We start from the raw sequence: 21,540 nt of genomic DNA on the forward strand, positions 1-21,540 counted from the left end.
GACATCTCTCACAACCGCCAGCAAGTGCTGACTGATGGGTTTATAAGAATGGCCATTCCACACCTGCAGAAAGCAGTAAATTCCATTGTTCACACTACCTAGCACTAGAAGGATGATCAGTGCCTCAGCCTTTCTGGGAGCCCTCTGCCTCCCAGAAGGTGCATCAGCAGGAAGCCAGCTGAGCCAGGACTCAAATTCCTACACACCTATATGGGATGCAAACATCCCAAGCAATGTCTTAACTGCTGAGCCAAACGTCTTGCTCTTAGAGTCCCCTCCACACACACACCTTTTTTTAATAAACCATTAAGGAAAACTCTCCAACCAGAGGGGAAATATTGAAAGAAGAGTTGATTCATCACAAAAGAAAGAAGAACTTTAGGATTGGTAACCTTAGATTGCTGGATTTAATACATTTACTCTCTCTCATGAGTTTTTTTTTTTTTTTTAAGATTTATTTGTTTTTACTTGAAAAGCAGAGGCAGAGAGAGAAAGTCTTCCATCCACCGGATCACTCCCAGATGCCTGCCATGACTGGAGCTGCACCAATCTGAAGCCAGGAGTTTCTTCCAGGTCTCCCATGTGGGTGCAAGGGCCCAAGGACTTGGGCCATCTTCCACTACTTTCCCAGGCCATAGCAGAGCACTGGATCAGAAGTGGAGCAGCCAGGTCTCGAACCATCACCCACATAGGATTCTGGCACTGCAGGCGGTGGCTTTACCTGCTACAGCACAGCACTGGCCCCTCTCATGAGTTTCTTCAACTGTACATGATGACTGAAGAAAAACTTGTAACAATACCTGTTGTGTTGCACAACAAATGTACATGAAATATTTCAGACATACATGTAAAAAGTAAAGACCAAAAATGGACATAAAATTAAATCTCAATAATTCAATGTGGTAAAAACTATCAGCAAGTATTGATAGCTATGTACATATATTTGTATTTATATGCTGTGAGAGAGGCAGAGACAGACAGACCTGGGGCACTTACTAAGAAAATTACTGAAGACTTTACTCAAAAGAGGTATAAATAGGGGCTGGCACTGTGGCATAGTAGGCTAAGCCTCCATCTGAGGTGCCAACATCCTATACAGATTCTGGTTTTTGTACTGGCTGCTCCTCTTCAGATCCAGCTCTCTGCTATGGCCTGGGAAAGCAGTAGAAGATGGCCCAATATGTGTGCCCTTGCACCTTCTGGGAGGACCCGAAAGAAGCTCCTGGCTCCTGGTTTCTGATCAGCCTAGCTCCAGCTGTTGCAGGTATTTGGGGAGCGCACCAATGGATGTAAGACCTTTCTATCTCTCTCTCTCTCTCTACCTCTCAAATAAATAAAATCTTAAAAAAAAGAAGTATAAATAAAACAATATTTTAAAAAACTCAAATGAAGGCGTGTGTCATGGCTCAATAGGCTAATCCTCCGCCTTGTGGTGCCAGCACCCCAAGTTCTAGTCCCGGTAAGGGCGCTGGATTCTGTCCCAGTTGCCCCTCTTCCAAGCCAGCTCTCTGCTGTGGCCCAGGAAGGCAGTGGAGGATGGCCCAAGTGCTCGGTCCCTGCACCTGCATGGGAGACCAGGATAAGCACCTGGCTCCTGGCTTCGGATCAGCGCGGTGCGCCGGCCACAGTGCGCCGGCCTCAGCGGCCATTGGGGGTGAACCAAAGGCAAAGGAAGACCTTTCTCTCTGTCTCTGTCTCTCTCACTGTCCACTCTGCCTGTCAAAAAAACAAAACAAAACAAACAAACAAACAAACAAACAAAAACCTCAAATGAGAAACAGAGGTACAAGAAACAAAGAAATGGAAAACAAACAAAAAAGGAAGAATTAATCTCTTATATTGTACTAATTATTTTAAAAGGAAATGGTCTAGGTTCTGGAGTTGCGGGTAAAGCCACCACTGGAGACACAGGTATCTGATATGGGTGCCGGTTCCAGTCTTGCATACTTTACTTCTGATCTAGTTCCCTGTTAATGGCCTGAGAAAATCTTCAGAAGATGGTCCAAATATTGGAGCCCCTGACACCCATGTGGGAGACTTGAGTGAAACTCCGGGCCTCTGGCTTCCATTTGGCCCAGTGCTGGCTATTGCAGCCATTTGGGGAGTGAACCAGCAGGTGGAAGATTTCTTATGTTATACAACACTAATTTTAAACTCAGGTATATGGGCTGGCACTGTGGTACAGGGGGTTAAGCTGCCACCTGGAATGCCAGCATTATATATGAGTGCTGGTTCAAGTCCTGGCTGCTTTACTTCCCACCCAGCTTCCTTCGAATGTGCCTGGGACAACAGCAGAAGATGGCTCAAGTGCTTGGACCCTTGACACCCACATGGGAGACTCAGATGGGGTTATGGTTCCTCGTTCTGACCTTAGTCCCAGCAGTTTTTGTGGATAAAATATACCTCTTTCTTTTTCTTTAACTCTGCTTTAAAATAAATAATTCAGGAGTGGATGAGTTGATATATTAATATCAGATAAAATCTATTCCAGACCAACGAAAATCATTGAATACAAAAAGTGACACTGCCTAATTGGGGAATAAAAGAATCAACCCACCAAGAAGATCTCACATGTATGTGTAGTTAGTCTAAGAATGTATAATGAATCAAAATATATGAAAGAAAAATGGAAAGAAAAAATTCAAAATTAACATGACAATGTTAAAAGATCTACAAATATCATTTATGCAATGGAACATTATAGAACATAAATATAGAAAAGGCCAAGACAGTGTTATCAACCAAAAGGATCAAATTGATAATTATAAAGTATTCCATCCAAATACAGAAGAATACTAATTTCTCATGTGCCCATAGAAGCTTTTCTAGAATGTATCTATATCTTGACACATAAAACAACCCTCAAAAACTTTTTTAAAATGAAGTATTGCAGTTTCTCTGACCGCAATAAAATTAAACTAGAAGGCAATAGTGGAAAGAAAACAGAAAAAAAATCCTCAAGCATTTTGAAATCAAATAATTCATTTCAGGACAATATATGAATTACAAGGAAGATAAAATGAAAATATACCATAGCAAATTTATGGGATGTAGATAATGCAGTGCATAGACATATAATATTTCATGCTTTCGTTAGGATATTGATTTGCAACTTTTCTCTTTTCTAATTTCCTATCCCATGCACTAGAGGAAAAAGGACAAATAGACTCAACACAAGCCAAAGAAATGAAATAAAATTAAAAACAAGAAAATATATAAAATCATGATAAAAATAAGAAAAAATAAAATAAATTAAGAATGCCAGACATTAGCCTTAATATCTTCAAAATATACAGTAAAAGAATAACAAAGTGGAAAGAAAAAGAAAATATATGGGACTAGGGTTGTGGCATAGCAGGTAAAGCTGCTGCCTGTGGCACCAGGATCCCATATAGGGGCTGGTTTGAATCCCAGATGTTCCACTTCTGATTCAGCTAATGGCCTGGGAAATGCAACAGAAGATGGCCCAAATGTTTAGGTCCTTTCCACCCATGTGGGAGGCCTGCAAAATGCCCCTGGCTCCTGGCTTTGGCCTAGTCTTGTCCCATCTGTTGTGGCCATCTGAGAAAGGGAACCAGTAGACAGAAGATGTCTCTCTCCTTTTCTCTCTGCAATTCTGACTTTCAAGTAAATAAATAAATCTTACAAAAAAGAAGGAAAAAAACAGCTGCCAATATCAAAAATAAAATAGAGATCATTAGAGACTTTATCCATTGAAAGGCTAATAAAATGCTATGAACAACTTTATGCTTATATATTAAAAAATGTAGAAAATATGGAATAATTCCCCAGACTACCAAAACTCGATCAAAATCAAATGGACAACATGAATAGCCTTATAACCGTAAGAGGAGTTTGTAATTTAAAAGGTACAGATAAAGGAGTCCCCAGGTACAATTACTTAATTGGACAAATCTACCAAAAATTGCAGGCTGAATTAACACCAATTATAGTACAATCTCTTAAAGAAATTTCCTGAGAGTATTACCCTGATGCCAAAAGCACACAGAGCATGCATTTATATTCACATGAGGAAAATAAGGACTTATAATATTATGCAAACATCCTTCACAAAATATTGAGGTGAAAAGAATTATGTATCCTGAGGATGTTGGATTTTTCTTCAGGTATAAGAGCTGGTTCAGCACTTGAAAATCAAACAATGTAATCCACTATTCCAACAGGTTAAAGAAGACATTTCACATGGCTGCACCAATTATGTGAAACCAATGACTAGTGTGAAACACATATAAGGAAACTCTAAAATTCTGACAATAAAAGACAAATTCTCCAGCTACAAAATAAGTCAAATACATGAACAGACATTTTACCAGTTAAAGTAATGGCAAATAAGCAAATGAAAATATAACTACATTACCCCCTAGATAACTGAAAAGTTAAAAGAACAATAAGATACCACAATCATCAAGTGGAATGTATTGTATCACTGGAATATACTGGTTCTGATATTGCTTGTATGCAATATGCTGTCATAGGAATGCATAGAATCTCTTATTTTTCTGTGTAGTAATATATATTTCAGAAACTGTAGATTATATATTTAAAAATCTGTGCCACTTTAAATGGAACTTTTCTACATGAGCAGTGTGTACGTGCTTAGAAAATCAAATTTTATTATTTTATTAGATTTTATTAGAATAGTAGAGTGTCTATTAAGTTAGAGACTGAAGTGTTTGAACCTTACCTGCAAAGACATAAGAATTCTGGACTAGAAATATAGTTTATCACCTATAGCAAAAACAATAGCCATATCAGAACCAGCTCTGCACTCCCTCGAGATGTTGGAAGAGCCAAAGGTTACCAGTACATGCAGTGGGCCGCACTACAGATGGGGAGATCTGAAATTAGGATCTGACTCTGATTACCTAGGGCTGGCTGTTATTGTCCTGTGTGTTCTCCTCTCTGGAGCAGGATCAAGACGTTATCTTTAGTGTTGAATCATCTCTGAGGAGAGGAGGATAACTTTGTTATCCTGGAATGACTTTGCTGATGGGGGGTGGCTGTAGTATAGTAGTCAGGAAATCAATCTGCCAAATGACCCAAAGGGAGATGCTGGTTCTAAGCTTCCAAAAATGTTTACTACTTGAATTCCCTTTAAAAGCAAGTCCGTGACCGTTGCTCAGAAAACCCACACAGCAACAGAACATGCTTGTGGAGGTTTGTGCCTCAGACTAGTCCAGATTATTAGTAATCATAAATTCTCGGTAGGAGAATTTATATTCCATCCTATTATCTATCCTCCATCCCTGCCACACACACACACACACACACACACACACTCCTCCTTTGAACCAGTCATTTAAAGAGTATATATTCTCTAAATATTTTAGGAATTTTCCAACACAATAAAACTGTCCCTGGCTTTATAGACCAAAATTATAGTTGGTGATACAGAAAGATAACAAATAAGTACAATACATAAATTAGGCATATTATAGATTTTTATATGCAGGGTTGAAATAGGCAATCATTAAGATATTTATTTAAAGAGGTAGATGAGAAGGAAGAGATGGAAGGCAAGAAGACAGGTTCTGACACAGTTACAACAATATATTCCAGCCTAAAGAAGCCTGGAAAAATGATAGTCTTGGAGAGCTGAGCTATTCAAGGATTTTTAAAAAGCGATATTTGAAAAAGCTCTGTTCAAACTCCAGTGATTGACATCTGTGGTTGCCTAGGGACCAAGAACACTTAATGAGTATCCATTGTTTAGTTATCAAGCCTGATTGTATCTAAGACAGATTCCAGATAAAGTTGAATGCTCAGGGGTACAAACAGATAATAAGGAGAGATATTAGGTCACTACCCTTCCTATTTACCTCCCAAGATTTGGAAGCATCATCCTTTCTGAGAACTGGAAACACTGCAGCAAGGGGTGCTGAGGAAATATGGTCTATTAGTCATATTAGCTTTACTTTTATTCTCAAAATTATTTTTGACAAATTGACTGCATCAGAAAAAAAGACGACCTGAGAACCCTAGAGTATTAACATATGTATATACTTTCTCCAGGTAAGCATATAACAAAATAAGAATGCAAATATGCTATTGGCACAGATTTTTTTGCAAGAATAATATGTAAAAACATGAAGACATTGATATATAAACTAGACTTACATATCCAAGTGTTTGTTTACTTTATTAAATAAATTCTGATTGTATTATTAGATAGGAAACCCATTCTTATTCCTTTTGTACTGGTTTCCTGATAATTTCAGTGCATAATCATATTGCATTTTATCTTAATCTTAAATACTATATATCATATAAAATATGAGTTATATATGATTGTAGACAAAAGAAGGGATTGTTTAAAAGTAGAGAAGTAGCTTCTCAAATCATAATAATTGAGAAACTACAATCAAGTTCTAATTTCATGCCTGAACTTCTAGGGCTCAGGCAAAAATGTTAACATAGGGTGGGTTCAGATCAATAAAATCATAAACAACAGTGAGAGAATTTGTACTTTAATTCATGGGCCATCTATTCATTATCCATATATTGATACGGATGATGCCACTACATTAAAAAAAGTAGCATTGATACACATGAGGAATATGATTTCTTTCAGTCACTAAATACCAGAGCTGATACACTCTTCTCTATTCAACCTTCCTCTCTATCCCCTCGAATCATTCATCAAAGCACTTGGTGATATCAGGGGTTTTTAAAAACTATTTAGTCAGTTAAATAGCAGAGGTTTTCTATAATAATAAATAATGGTTTCTATTTCTTAGAGGTCAAATGTGTGTTCTCAGAAGATGTAATATGATAAGACTTAAAATGTTTATTTGTATGTCAACCTAGATATTGTAATAGCCTATTTTATGCTTGAGGATAAACCTTAAAATTGATTCCAGCCAACTCTAAAATTTTTCTCAAAGGATAGCTTTAAATTAGTTGAGAAAGTGAATGAGAAGGTGACAGAAAATCCACGTATCTGTACTCTGATACCTCGAAGAGTTCTTTCTGTGCCAGAAACAGGATCTCAAGCAATTTAAGCCTTTGAGAAATTAGTCTGGGGTCATTCCTGGTCAGGTGCAGTTTAATGTGTGTCTGAGGTACATGGGTACACATGAAAACTCTTGAATACAACTGAAGTGTTCATTTATCTTCAAAATTATAGATTTTTATAATTTATAAATATTTCATTGTTATTGAAGATGGCCAAGTAAAAGCAAAAGGAAAAAATAATTTTTACACAATGCTGGAGAGGAGGGACTGCTGGTTGCATTTTGATTCCTATACTGTTTTCTTGTCTTAGCTGTTCATCTAATAAAAATAATCATTTAAAAATTTTGTCTTTGTCTCTACATTTAATAATGTTTAACATTTTCTATTACCATAAGCATATACATATCTTATATTTATATATTACATTTAATGGCTGTTTGAAATAGTAAATCTTGAAGTTTCCTGAAGAAAATCTGTATTATTGAATATTTAAGCTGTCTCTAAATTTTTATCTAACAAATAAGGATAAAGTATTTTGATTCTTAATTATTTTGGATATCAAGGTTTATTTCACAATGGGAGAACTATGTTACATAAAGTTCTTTATAAATATTTGGAGATGATGTTCTCAAATTGTTAAAATGCTTTCTGTTTCATTCTTTGCATTCTAGGATACTTCTTGTTTTTATGAAAATTCTTAACAATAGGAGAGGGTATGTGGAACAGCTGTTATGCCACTGCTTGGGTGGAATCTCGACTTCTTTACTAAGTGCCTTGGTTGGAGTCCCAACTTTGCTCTCTATTCCAGACTCCTGCTAATGCACACCCTGGGCAGGGAGCAGCAGGTGACGACTGAAGTTGTCGGGTCCTTGTTGAGTTCTTGTTGAGTTCTTGTTTCCAGGGTTCACTCTGACTCACCTTGACTTTTGTGGGTTTGTAGGAATTTTGGAAGTAAACCAGTCAAAGGGAGATTGATTCATTCTCTCCCCCCCCCCTTTTTCAAACAAGGTAAAGAAATATATATTGCTTTTAAAAGGAAAACACCAATCCAACAACATATCAAAGAAGGTGATAAAAGTAGTATTTCATGATACCACTCAGAAAATTATTTTTAGCTGTAGAAACATGCTGCCCATGAGCAGCAAGCCTAGGAATTGGTGGTGCCCTATGGCAGCATTAGCACACTCCTCCCACCAGCATTGTATTGTAGGAGTGTGGGGCTTACAGTCTCTGTTGTGAGTGCTCATGCACTCTGCTGTTGTAGAGAGAAAGCAACTGCAGACAATCTGTAAATGAATTGCACAGCTGGATCTTAATTTTTTCTATGCTGTTTTAATAAAAATTTTTTATTAGTGAATTTGTGAATTTAGATATTTTTCATCAATCTATCTTTTTATCTCTCCCTGTACTTTAAAGAAATTAGTTAATTAGCCTGTTTATTTGAGCCAGACATAGAGAAGTAGACAAGAGTCAGAAAAATAGAGCCCTCGTCTGCTGGTTCACTCCACCAATGCCCACAGAGGATGGGCTGTGGTAGGTGGAAGCCGGAAACCAAAAATTCAGTCCAGCTTTCCTTTAGGGGTGGCAGGAACCCAATTACTTGAGACATCACTGCTGACTGCCAGAGCCTGCAATAGCAGGAAGCTGAAGAGAGAAGCTGGGCACTAAACAGATCCTTGGAGATGAGACACAGCATTCTAACTGATGTTTGAATCTATAGGCTAAAGGGCCACTCCTCTTCCTGTACTTTAACTTTTTCATTTTTATTCTTTGGTTATTCACACTAGTAGTTTAATGACTCTCTATAATTAACTTTACTGCAAAAATGGACTCTCATATTATCTCATATAGACAAAAGAAACAAGTCTAAATAAATATTTTCTTAATTTTATGGTATTTTTCCACTAGCGGGAACAAGTGGGAAGTGAAGTTGGTGCGTATAGGAAGGAACGTTTTGTTACTGGTGTTATTATATGTGGGTGTTGTGTTTTCTCCTTTATTTTGCATGAGATAGGCTGGAAAATTAATTGACCCTCACAAGCATCCCTAATTATTGAGAAAACATGAGTGTGTGAAACAAATTGTCTGCCTTCCAGTATTCTAGATCTTTACTTAATGCTTCTGGAAAGTTTACATCAGCTATGACTTGCCTCCATCCACCTCTATACCCTCCATCCTCTTCAGGAATAATCCTGTTATACTTTCCTTGCTGCACAAACCTAAGAAAAGACATTACCTTGTTATCTGAATCAGCAATCGATGATCTACTTGAAGGTTTCCTATTTTAGGCTCTGGATATGTCAACTTACATGAATTCAGTCTATTGCCCTCAGAATGTAGAACCACGTTCACCTTTATTCCCTAAGTTAGTGGGAAAAAAAAATCGATGTAAGCAGATTTAGAAAAGCCTTGGAAGTCTCTGAGATCATTATTTTGCAAGAGAAAATTCCACAGAGCCAAGGGTACCCAGCATGGATTCCCATCCACTCTTCTTTGGTTCATGACATTAAATAAGGGGAGATTTTGCTTCTGTGCAACCTTTGGAAGAGGTGAAGTTGGGAGTTGTTTTTCAAGTACCCTTGATCTAAAGAAAGTGTCCTTGTTCACACAGTAGTAGCTGTGTTGGCTAAATTTAAATTGGTGTACCTGGGTCTCACTTTGGGTAATAAAATTTAGGGAGTCCCTGCTCTCTAAGTCCCTGACCTTCTTTTTCTTGGAGCATTTACTTTAGAACACTTTCTTGATAAATACCTTTGAAAAGACTCTTGTCACTTTCACAATACAGGACTTTCATTGTCAAAGGGCCAGAGCCATCTACTTGAAAGAAATCTTAAGGCAGGAGAATCCCAGCTGCCTTGTTGTGAATCTATGTCCTGCTGTGAAGGTTAGAGGAAGCTTAGTTTTCCTTTGGTAAGGCTAATTAGCAAACATATACTCAGATCTCCCCCACCCCAGTTCTAACTCCCCCCGCTGCATATTTCATGAAGGGGCACTTTCCAGCTTCCTCTGTACTCTCTCTCCTATGGCTGGCAATAGCATAAGAATAAAATCAGTTTCTGTGTACATCTCATCTTGAGTAATACATTAATAGCTTCAATGTATACTAGCTGCATGATATTAGGCACATTGCTAAACCTTCCTTTGGTTCCTTTATTTGCAAACTAAAGAGAAGAATCTCCATGTGACAGAATTTTTGAGAATATTTAGTGAAATAATACACAATAGCATGTAACTAATGGCATGCATTACACAGTGAATACAAATCATTCTCTCTGTACTTCCTTCACCAGGAGAATAAACTTTATATGTACACCCACGGATTTCCTAGGCATTGGCTGTGGCATTAAACTTGACCATACCAAATGTGTGGAGGAATATGAGTGCCCTTTATTGGTATCCTTGCTTCCCTAATCATTAATCTGGGAGTATCTTTTTTGTTGCCTCTCTCTACTGTGGTAATGTTGAGAGTTGAAATCTAATCTCTAGAGAGTCAACTAAGAGAAAGAACTGCTCAAACTGAGATACAATGCCAGACTTCAAAACTTATACATATAGTTCCAAGCCTAAGAAACCAATACACATAATGCAGAATTAAGTGATAGCTACAGTAAAAGTCTAAGTACAGGGTGATAAAGTGAAAATTGCTTACACCTTTGAAATGCAAACAAACTGTGACTCTGGGAAGTATTTCTGCTCTCTCATTTTAATTAAAAATAATGAGCTTTGTCAAAACTGTTGTCTGGTTCTGATTTCTGACTTCCTCATGGAAGAGAAGCCTGTCCTAGCCTCCAGGAGGACTGGTTGCTTAATAGCTTTCCTCACATGTTGCCTAACCCTCTTCTGTCCTCTAGTGGTAAGCCATAGAATTACTTCACCCTTACTTCAAATCCCTTGTTGAAAACCGTTGTCTAATCCCTTCATGCCAGGTGTAGAAATGTTGAAACAGTTTGTAAGCCGAAGAACACCAGAGAAAATAATTTGAACATCTCTAAAAATACAATACAAAATAACTTGCACTACATATAGGCACCCCATTCATTCTTGATTCTATGTTGGTTTGACCAAAGCTGGTTGCCAAGTTAATCTATAAGGAATATAATATTATTGTTAAATTATTATATTAAATGTTATATATAATAGAATATATATAACATTTCTTTTAGACTTGTTAGTAATATTTTATATTGCTAAAATCTAAGCTCTTATATTTGACACTATGAATTCTCTATCATATTTACTATGAATAAAACTTCACAATGGCAATATGTTTCAGCAATAACCATATGTTTTGTCATCTGCCCCTTATTTTAGCCTGCAACCACCTTTACCTGATATCTGTTGCAAAACTTACATTAAAAATATCTGAATAGGTTGATGTCACATCTTCCCTCCACATTCATACCTCAATCCACCTTCACCTGGCTTTTGGCTCCAAAGAAAGCCTTTGAAAATTATTTTGTTTAGGTTACCCATGAACTAGGTCAGGTGCATAGAAAAATAATGCTACATGTAGATTTCCAATGATCTTTACTCAAACTCTCAAGAGCACTATCCCCAAGAGATAATGATCTCCTTTTTCAGAATATTATTCTTTTGATTTCTGACACACGATTCTTTCAAAAATCTTTCTTCACTTTGTTCTTCCTTCTCCTCCTATCTTGGTATTCACCTTCCTGACTGTGGATGCTTTCAGTTTATGTTATAGACTCACATCCTCACTTTGAATTCATAACAAAGCATATTTTCAGCTTCATTGTATAGTTTCATATTTCCATAAATTAAAATATAAAAATATACTTATTCCAAAAATACAGATAGCATATGTTCTCCCTGATCTGTGAAACTAATAGAGTACCTAAAATATAATGTGTTAGAGTGAACTGGACATTTTGAGATTCAATGATTGTTTACAAACCTTTTCTCTACTGTTGAGGAACAGTGTTTTTTTTTTTTTTTCTTCATACTATTTCTTGAATCTCTTTACTTAGTGAAGGGTTAACCTTATGAATATAAAGTGAAAATAGATCTTTGGAAAAATTAAGAGTGAGAATTGGAGAGAGAAGAGGAAGAAGGCTGGAGCATGAGTGGGAGAGAGAGAAGGTTGGAAAGTATCATTGTGTTCCTAAATCTGTGTATATGAAATACATGAGATTTGTATACCTTAAATAAAATTGAAAAATACATTTATCCATTTTAGAATCACCATTTCATCTTTTTTGAATCTCAAATTCATCCAAAACTAAACATACCCTAAAATTTTGTTTTCCACATACAACAATATTGCAATCTATACATATTACATCACATTCTATCTTTTCTCAGTACTTGTCTTAATTTTCTATCCCCAGTCTTCAAGCTGGGAATGCTGAATATATACTTTATCTCCACTTTCTTTTTCTCTTCATCTCAAGCATTGAGCCCATCAAGAAGTCAGCGTCTTCACTCTTTGCCTCCAGCTCAACCTCCAAATGCATAGCTCAGAGCTCTGACATCAGTCTCCTCTTCACCTTGGGCAAAACTCCAGCTATAAGGCCATTGCTCTGGCACAGTAGGTTAAAGCCCCAGCCTGTAGCACCAACCTCATATATGAGCACTGGTTTGAGTCTTGGCTGCTGCACTTCCAATCCAGCTCTCTGCTGTGGCTTGGGAAAACAATGGAGGATGGCCCAAGTCCTTGGGCCCCTGCACCCACATGGGAGACCTGGAAGAAGCTCCTGACTTCAGATCATCCCAGCTCTGGCTGTTGTGGCCATTTGGGGAGTGAACCAGCAAATGGAAGAACTCTCTTTCTCTGTCTCTACCTTTCTTTGTCTTTCAAATAAAAAAAAAAATAAATAAAAAAAAAATAAAAAAAACCACTCCAGCCACAAGATCTCCTTTCTCACAATAGCAAATCCTTGTTTCTGATACTTGGCTTCCTATACAATTTTTCCTAGATATGGGGGAAACAACACCATATATTGATGGCTCCTTAAGTACTAAAACCATGTACTATGTAATTTTTTCCCAAATACATTTTTAAAGGTTTATTTATTTATTTGAAAGGCAGAGTTACAGAGAGGCAGACTCAGAGGCAGAGGCAGAGAGAAAGGATTTCCATCTGCTAGTTCACTCCCCAGATGGCCACAAAAGCCAGAGCTAGGCTGATTTGAAGCCAGGTGCAGGGGCTCAAGGACTTGGGCCATCTTCTACTGCTTTCCTAGGTCATAGTAGAGAGCTGGATTGGAAGTGGAACAGCTGGGACTCAAACCAGTGCCCATATTTGATTCTGGCACTGCAGACCAGGGCTTTAACCTTCTGCACCACAGCGTTGGCCACTACCCAAATACTTTTGCCATACAACTCCCAATGTGCATCTCATCAGCACATTTACTCTTTGCCTTTTGGTTCAATAAATCTTATAAAGTGAAAGTTACAGAGAAAGGGAGAGGAGGAGGGCAAGGGGAGAGGGAGAGGGAGAAAGATCTTCCATCTGCTGGGTCTCTTCCCAAGGGCCAAAATGGCTGGAGTTGAGCCAAGTTAAAGCTGGGAGCTTGAAACTCCATCAAGGAACTATTCCATCTTCCACTGATTTCCTGGGCACATTAGCAGGGATCTGGATTGGAATTGGACCAGCTTTCACTGGAACGATTGTCCATTCACTCTTCTGATTATGCTGTATAATTTTCCTGTATCACTTACCACCTTCCAAAATAAGATATACTTTTTTATGTTGAAATCTGCTTGCTCATTTTTTTGTCCACTAGAATAGAGATGCCATAAGGGGAGCGGTTTTTCATACAAGAGCCTTGTATATAGTAGGCAGTTAATAATAATTTGATGAATGAAAAACAAAATCAGTATGTCAGTTTAAGAAATCCACATCATGTGAAAGATGTTAAAATGCAGACAACATGTTTTGACAAAACCATTAAAAAACTGCCTACTTTTTCTTCAAGTTACTTTGTTTTATCTGTTTGAAAATTAATTTAAATTGGCATGAGAAATTATATGCCTTATTTCATTTGGCAAGATATTATGGCAAATATGTATATTACTCATTTTTTCCATGTTTCTAGACATCTATTGAAACATTACAGGACTGTACTTATTTAAGGAATCTAAATAAAGGCAAATATATAAACACAGAGAATAAACGCTGGTTACTGGGGTCAGAAATGGGGAGAAGAAATGGAAGGGGCAAGTCAAATTATACAAAGTGGAACATATGTAGAAAGAGCAAGCTGAATGATCTGTTGTACACCATAGGACCTTAACAATGGTGCACTGAATCAAGGATTGTTGCTACGTTGAGTACAGCTTCTCTTGCTGAGAGGGAGAATAGGTTACCATGTATGATGGACAGGTTAGTTTGTTCTACTATAATAATACATTTTATAACAGTGAATTATATTCTTTAAATATATACATTGAAATTTACTTTAAAAATCAAAGTCATAAAGAAAACAGGTTAAGGAACTAATCTAAACTGTCAATACATTAAGATTTTTCATGACTTTCCATGCTTTGTGCCTACCCCTATTTTACTTGGCAATTCAAATATATTTAAATGTAACTCAATAAAGTCATTTACTTTAGCAACTGTGGAATATAAACAGGTCACAGGAGAATTCTGTCTAAGAGGAACAGAATTTATGTACTACTTTTAGAAAGTAAGATATTTTAGGCACTGGCGCTGTGGTGTAGCAGGTAAAGCTGCGGCCTGCAGTGCTGGCATCCCATATGGGCACTGGTTTGAGGTCCTGGCTGCTCCACTTCCAATCCAGCTCTCTACTATGGCCTGAGAAAGCAGAAAATGGCCCAATCAACAACAGGAGTCACTGTGCACTTCTTCCCCATGTGGGACCCCTGTTCTTAATGAGTTGTACTATGAGAATTAACAGTAAAACTAGTCTTCAAACAGTACTTTATACTTTGTGTGTCTGTGTGGGTGCAAACTGTTGAAATCTTTACTTAGTATAGAGTTGATCTGTATATAAAGATAATTAAAAATGAATCTTAATGAAGAATGGGATGGGAGAGGGAGTAGGAGGTGGGATGGTTTAGGGGTAGAAGGGCAGGTATGGGGGGAAGAAACACTATAATCCAGAAGTTGTACCTATGTAATTTATATTTATTAAATAAAGTCTTTCTATAAAAAAAAAGATGATCCAAGTCCTTGGGCCTCTATTCCCATGCAGGGGACCGGGAAGAAGCTCCTGGCTCCTGGCTTCAGGTTGGCACAGCTCCAGCCATCGCTGCCAGTTGGGGAGTGAATCAGTAGATAGAAGACATCTCTCTCTCTCTGCCTCTCCTTCTCTGTGTAACTCTCACTTTCAAGTAAATAAATAAATCTTTAAAAAAGGTAAGATATTTTAAATCTATCATTCAAATGTTCTAATACTAGCATTAGAATTCCAAAGTCACTCTAATAGGCATGTTACTGTATTTCCTTACTTTCTTATTATAGAATGGTTGATCAGATCCTCTTCAAGAGGGTTTGGCATTTATAATTGAACAATGGAAATATGTCAAAGAACATTTTTACTGAACTCATTATTTTTATTCTGTATCACTAATTCTTGCCCCATTAATGAACTTCTACAGTATATTTAAATATGTTTTACTATTCCTGTCATTTCATCACTTCATTGTCTTGAGATTTCTTTTATAATTTACCACAAAGAGGAAATTAACATGTATAATTCACTTAAAAATAATTTCATACCTTTAATTTGAAAATAACATTTTATTTCCTATTGTTTTGAAAGAACACTATAGACTAAGCAATAGATATGTGATTGTCCTTCATTTTTTAATATTTTATTGTATTTTATAGGTCATATTGAGTTATATGTTTGAGATGTAGGTTACATTTTGAAAATATATACTTTTTAAACTATTTTATTTGAAAGATAGAACAAAACAGAGAGAGAGACACGCACACAGAGAAAATTCTTCTACCCACTGGTTTATTCCCAAAATGGCCCCCACAACAGCCAGCTCTGGACCAGGCCAAAGCCATGAGACAAAAACTCCATCCTCATCTCTTACATGTGTATCCGGTGCCTAGTGCTTGGGTCATCCTCTGCTACCTTTCCAGGCGCATTAGAAAGAAGCTTGATTAGAAGAGCAGCTAGTAATATATTCAGCCCTCCAATATCGGGTGCTGGCCTCAAAAGCTGTAGTTTAACTTGCTGTGCCATAGCGCCAGGCCCAAAATACACATTTTCCTTTGGGATTGGCTTATTTCACTCAGCATAATGTTTTCCAAATTCCTAACAGGGATCACTTTTCAGTTAAAATTTAAACACCTAAGAATAATTGTGTATTAATTACAGAGTTCAACCAATGGTACTAGAACAAAAAAAATTACTAAAATGGATAAAGTATTACATTGTGCATCAACGGTCAGGACAAGAGCTGATCAAGTCACTGTTTCTCATAGTGTCCATTTCATTTCAACAAGTTTCCCCTTTGGTGCTCAGTTAGTTGTCGCCGATCAGGGAGAACATATGATATTGTCCCTTTGGGACGGGTTTAATTCACTCAGCATGATGTTTTCCAAATTCCTCCATCTTGTTGCAAATGACTGGGTTTCGTTTTTTTTTTTTTGACTGCTGTATAGTATTCTATAGAGTATATGTCCCATAATTTCTTTATCCAGTCTACTGTTGATGGGCATTAGGTTGGTTCCAGGTCTTAGCTATTGTGAATTGAGCTGCAATAAACATTAAGGTGCAGATAGCTTGTTTGTTTGCCAATTTCATTTCCTTTGGGTAAATTCCAAGGAGTGGGATGGCTGGGTTGAATGGTAGGGTTATATTCAGGTTTCTGAGGAATCTCCAGACTGACTTCCTTAGTGGATTAACCAATTTGCATTCCCAGCAACAGTGGGTTAGTGTCCCTTTTCCCCCACATCCTTCCAGCATCTATTTTTGGTAGTTTTCTGAATGTGAGCCATTCTAACTGGGGTGAGGTGGAACCTCATTGTGGTTTTGATTTGCATTTCCCTGATTTCTAGTGATCTTGAACATTTTTTCATGTGTCTGTTGGCCATTTGGATTTCCTCTTTTGTTCTCCTTGATAGGTAACAACTAACTGAGCACCAAAAAGGAAACCTGTTAAAGTGAAATGAACACTATGAGAAATGGTGACTTGATCAGCCCTCACCCTGACTGTTGATGAGCAAATTGATATGTTATCCCTCTTAGTATTTTATCTTGTTTGTTCTACTTAATACTTTTGGTTGAATACTGTAATCAATACACAATTCTTCTTAAGTGCTGAAACTTAACTGAAAAGTGATCACTGTTAAATATAAGAGTGGGGATAAGAGAGGGAAGAGATGTACAATTCGGGACATGCTCAAGCTGACTTACCTCAAACGGTAGAGTTAGAAACATACCAGGGGATTCCAATTCAATCCCATCAAGGTGGCATGTACCAATGCCATCTCACTAGTCCCAGTGATCAATTTCTGTTCACAATTGATCATAATGATAGGACTAAGAAACAAAGGGATCACATAAACAAGAATAGTGTCTGCAAATACTAGCTGATAGAATCAAAAAGGGAGAGAATGATCCAACATGGGAAGTGAGATACACAGCAGACCCATAGAATGGCAGATGTCCTAAACAGCACTCTGGCCTCAGAATCAGCCCTTAAGGCATGTGGATCTGGCTGAAAAGCCCATGAGAGCATTTCAGGCTTGGAAAGCCAAGACATTCTGGGGAAAAAAAAAAAAAAAAACCTAAATGAAAGATCTCCGCGAGTGAGATCCCAGTGGAAAGAACAGGCCATCAAGGAAGGAGGTACCTTTCTCTGAAGGGAGAAAAGAACTTCCACTTTGACCATGGCCTTGTCTAAAAATTATCAGAGTCAGTGAACTCAGGGGGCTTCCATAGCCTTGGCAGCTCATGACAAGAGCCTAGGGTGATTACTGATGCCATAAACAAGAGTGTCAATTTGTTAAGTCAACAACAGGAGTCACTGTGCACTTACTCCTCATGTAGGATCTTTGTCCTTAGTGTGCTGTACATTGTGATTTAATGCTATAACTAGTACTCAAACAGTGCTTTTCACTTTATGTTTCTGTGTGGGAGCAAACTGTTGAAATCTTTACTTAATGTATGCTAAACTGATCTTCTGTATATAAAGAGAGATGAAAATGAATCTTGATGTGAATGGAAGGGAAGAGGGAGTGGAAGGGGAGTGTTGCGGGTGGGAGGGACGTTATGGGGGGGAAGCCATTGTAATCCATAAGCCGTACTTTGGAAATTTATATTCATTAAATAAAAGTTTAAAAAAAAAGAATTCTGGGGATTCAGAAAATGCTAGTGGATGGTTTATGTAAACCCTCAGAGTGAAATGACCTTTTGTCATTTGTCAAAAAGCTCTGATGGGAGAGATTCTGATGTCTTTTTCTATTGAGAAGACTGAGAGGAAAGGGACAATAGAACTGAGAATTACTTTCAAAGTAGCAGGGCAGGCACAAGTCCAATTAGTTCACAATCTTCTGTAAATTGTGGTCCTGGGTCCTACTCTCCTATTCTACCAGTTGCAGAAGCTCTATTAAAAATTAGCCTCTTTAAAAAAAATACACATTTTCATCATGATCCTCTTGATATCTATTTTGCTCCTGTTTTCTGGCTACTTATAACACTGTTGCTATTATAACAGTGTTCCTATAAACATTAGGGTATGTACCCAGTAGAAAAGTGTTCTTAAGTTCACCAAAAGAGGGGTATATAAGATTGGAGTTCAATAGTATGTTTATAAATAGCCTGTGACCATAAAATAAGTCAAAATAGCAATAGGATTTTAAAAATAATTACAAATTACTGCATATTAAAACCAGGACAGAAATAATAACTAGTATTTATGTATGACAAGGGGAATTAGCTGAAAATTATTTAAAAGAAAATATGAAAAATAGGAACCTTCAGTTCAAATTGGAAATATTGCCAGGGATCAAACTTTAATCTCATTCTAAAAGCCAGACAATCTACAAAATCTTAACATTTCAGACCATCAGAGAATCGAGGACACAATGGAAAAATTCAGAAAGGACCTCGGTACCTCGGTGTAGCAGTTCTGAAACTACTTCACACTCCAGAGTTGCTTCTCAGATAAAGGGACATTTGAAAAGGTACTCAGCTGTCTAGTCCACAAGAGAACAGAAATTCAAATTACAATGTGTTTGGGGGCTGGCACTGTGGCATAGCGGGTAAAGCTGCCATCTGCAGTGTGGGCATCCCATAGTGGGCACCGGTTCGAGACCCGGCTGCTGCAATTCTGATCCAGCTCTCTGCTATGGCCTGGGAGGGCAGTAGAAGATGGCCCAAGTACTTGGGCCCCTGCACCCACATGAGAAGACCCGGAGGAAGCTCTTTGCTCCTGGTTTCAAATTGGCACGGCTCCGGCTGTTGCAGCCAGTTGGGGAGTGAACCAGCTAATGGAAGACCTTTCTCTTTGTCTCTCTAATGCTTCCTCTCTCTCTGAGTAGCTCTGGCTTCCAAATAAATCTTTAAAAAACAAATTACAGTGTGTTTTACCACACAATCACTTGGATGGCTATAAATAAATACACATATCTTCTTCTAACCAGCTTGTGAATTAGTGGGAACTCACATACACTGCAGATAATGATAAAGATATTATGGAAAACTGGTACCCCCCACTACTGGTTGGTTGCCTTATGGCCTACCAATCCAGGCGTACCAGGTGAGTGGCAGGAACCCACTCACTAGAGCTATCACCACTGCCTTTGAAGCTTTTCATTGGCAGGGATTTGTACTCAAGAGCCTGAAGAGACACGGATGGGTATCAAACCCAGGTATCCAGACATAGGATGTGAGTATCTCAACTGCTAGGCTTAACTTCCACTCCTCCCATGAACTTTTGGAAGTCTGTCATATATTGAAGTTTCCTCAAAATCCTTCTGATAATATAGATTGAATGCTTAATAAAACTTTACTTTTATGTCTCAATTTTCTCTATGCATATAAAATTTCATCACATTAACAGATACATCAACATTCATCATCCCCAATAATACTCTCATTTATAGTTCTTTACTTATTTAGAAATTATCTAGGTACAAAATATATCTCAGACAATGACATTCATACACAGTTTGTGAGCCACGCTCAGGTACTGCTAGATCATCAACTAATTTTGCTAACAGTGACTGTAGGATCTACAATGATAAGGTTGATGTGCTGAAATGGGATTTGTATAAAGATCAGTCTATGGTGAGCAGAATAGTAAAATTAGTTGATAATCTAGCAGTACCTAAGGATGTTTCAAAAAATGTATGAATGTCGTGTTCTGAGATACATTTTGTATATAGATATTTCTAAATATATAAAAAAGGATCTCCTATGAAGCCTTGTTGTCTAAGGTTTCTATTACTCGCAATAGCGACAACCTAGGTTCCAAGTCTTTAATACATGGAATTTGGGGGGGGGGGGCGTTAAATTCCAAATTACTATCCAGACCATAGCAGACAGGTATTCTATAGGGGAAACAAAAGTTAATGTTCTATTATATAATTTTGTAACTTATAACTCTTTTATAAATATATATATATTGCCTGTGTTGCAACTAAATACACGTCTCACTGTCCTAGCAGGAAGGGTTTATAGAGCCAATAAAATACCTTTGGAGTCTAACAGGTAAATGGACTCTGCTGTTCCCTATTATTTTATGTGGGATGGTAAAGAAAGGAATTGCCTGAAACTGACAAGCCACAAGTTGTGAAAGTTGAAGATGGATTCTATATACAAATATAATTACTGTTTATTCACTTGTGTAGATGTTAGAATTTGTAATATCTATTAAGTATGCAATCCTAAAAAGCACATCATCTTTGTCATAATGGTTTAAGTTCTATGATGGTCATTTTTTTCTAGCTAAAATGTTTACTTTTCCTGATTATAAAAGCAAACTATATTAACTATGAATAACGAAGATGAAAAAGCACAAAGATTCAGAAGTTGTATGTGATACAAATCAGAAATGATTTCTGTTAACAGTTTGGTGTTTATCAATGTGTTTTTCTCCTGGCTATTTGTGAGCATTAATGGGTATGTGTGAGTGTGTTTCTGTGCACAAACAATACACACTTTGATGATCAACTCAGTTGTAGAAAACCGTAAGCAAAAAATAAACAAGTTTCCTCCAGAGTTTTATATAGAATTAGATGGATATAACTGTGTTAATTTTTCCTCTATTATTGGATATCAGTTTAACTTTTATGGTAAAGAATGCCCCCAAAAGTACAGAGAATCCAGGTATTCTATCGAACAATCATTGTTCATATCCTTTAATTCTGCCTTTGTCTTCAAATTCTTTACTGCCTTGAAAAGCAATAGCACATGTATGTATAAATTATATATACACCCACAGATCTGTAGGCACCGCTCTTTGTTTTATGTATACATATCTTCATTTGTCTCATAATGTTTTGCTTAAATGGTTGAAGTTGCTAGGCTGTAATTATCTTAAAACATGAGTCATGCTTCTGTCTTCATTGATTAATTCCTCCCTAAGTTACAAAAAGACCTTATAAACACTCTA

The sequence above is a fragment of the Oryctolagus cuniculus genome, chromosome 6 (genome assembly GCF_051225735.1).
Source record: "Oryctolagus cuniculus isolate XC-2025 breed Fujian yellow rabbit chromosome 6, ASM5122573v1, whole genome shotgun sequence".
In the NCBI taxonomy this organism is placed as follows: domain Eukaryota; kingdom Metazoa; phylum Chordata; class Mammalia; order Lagomorpha; family Leporidae; genus Oryctolagus; species Oryctolagus cuniculus.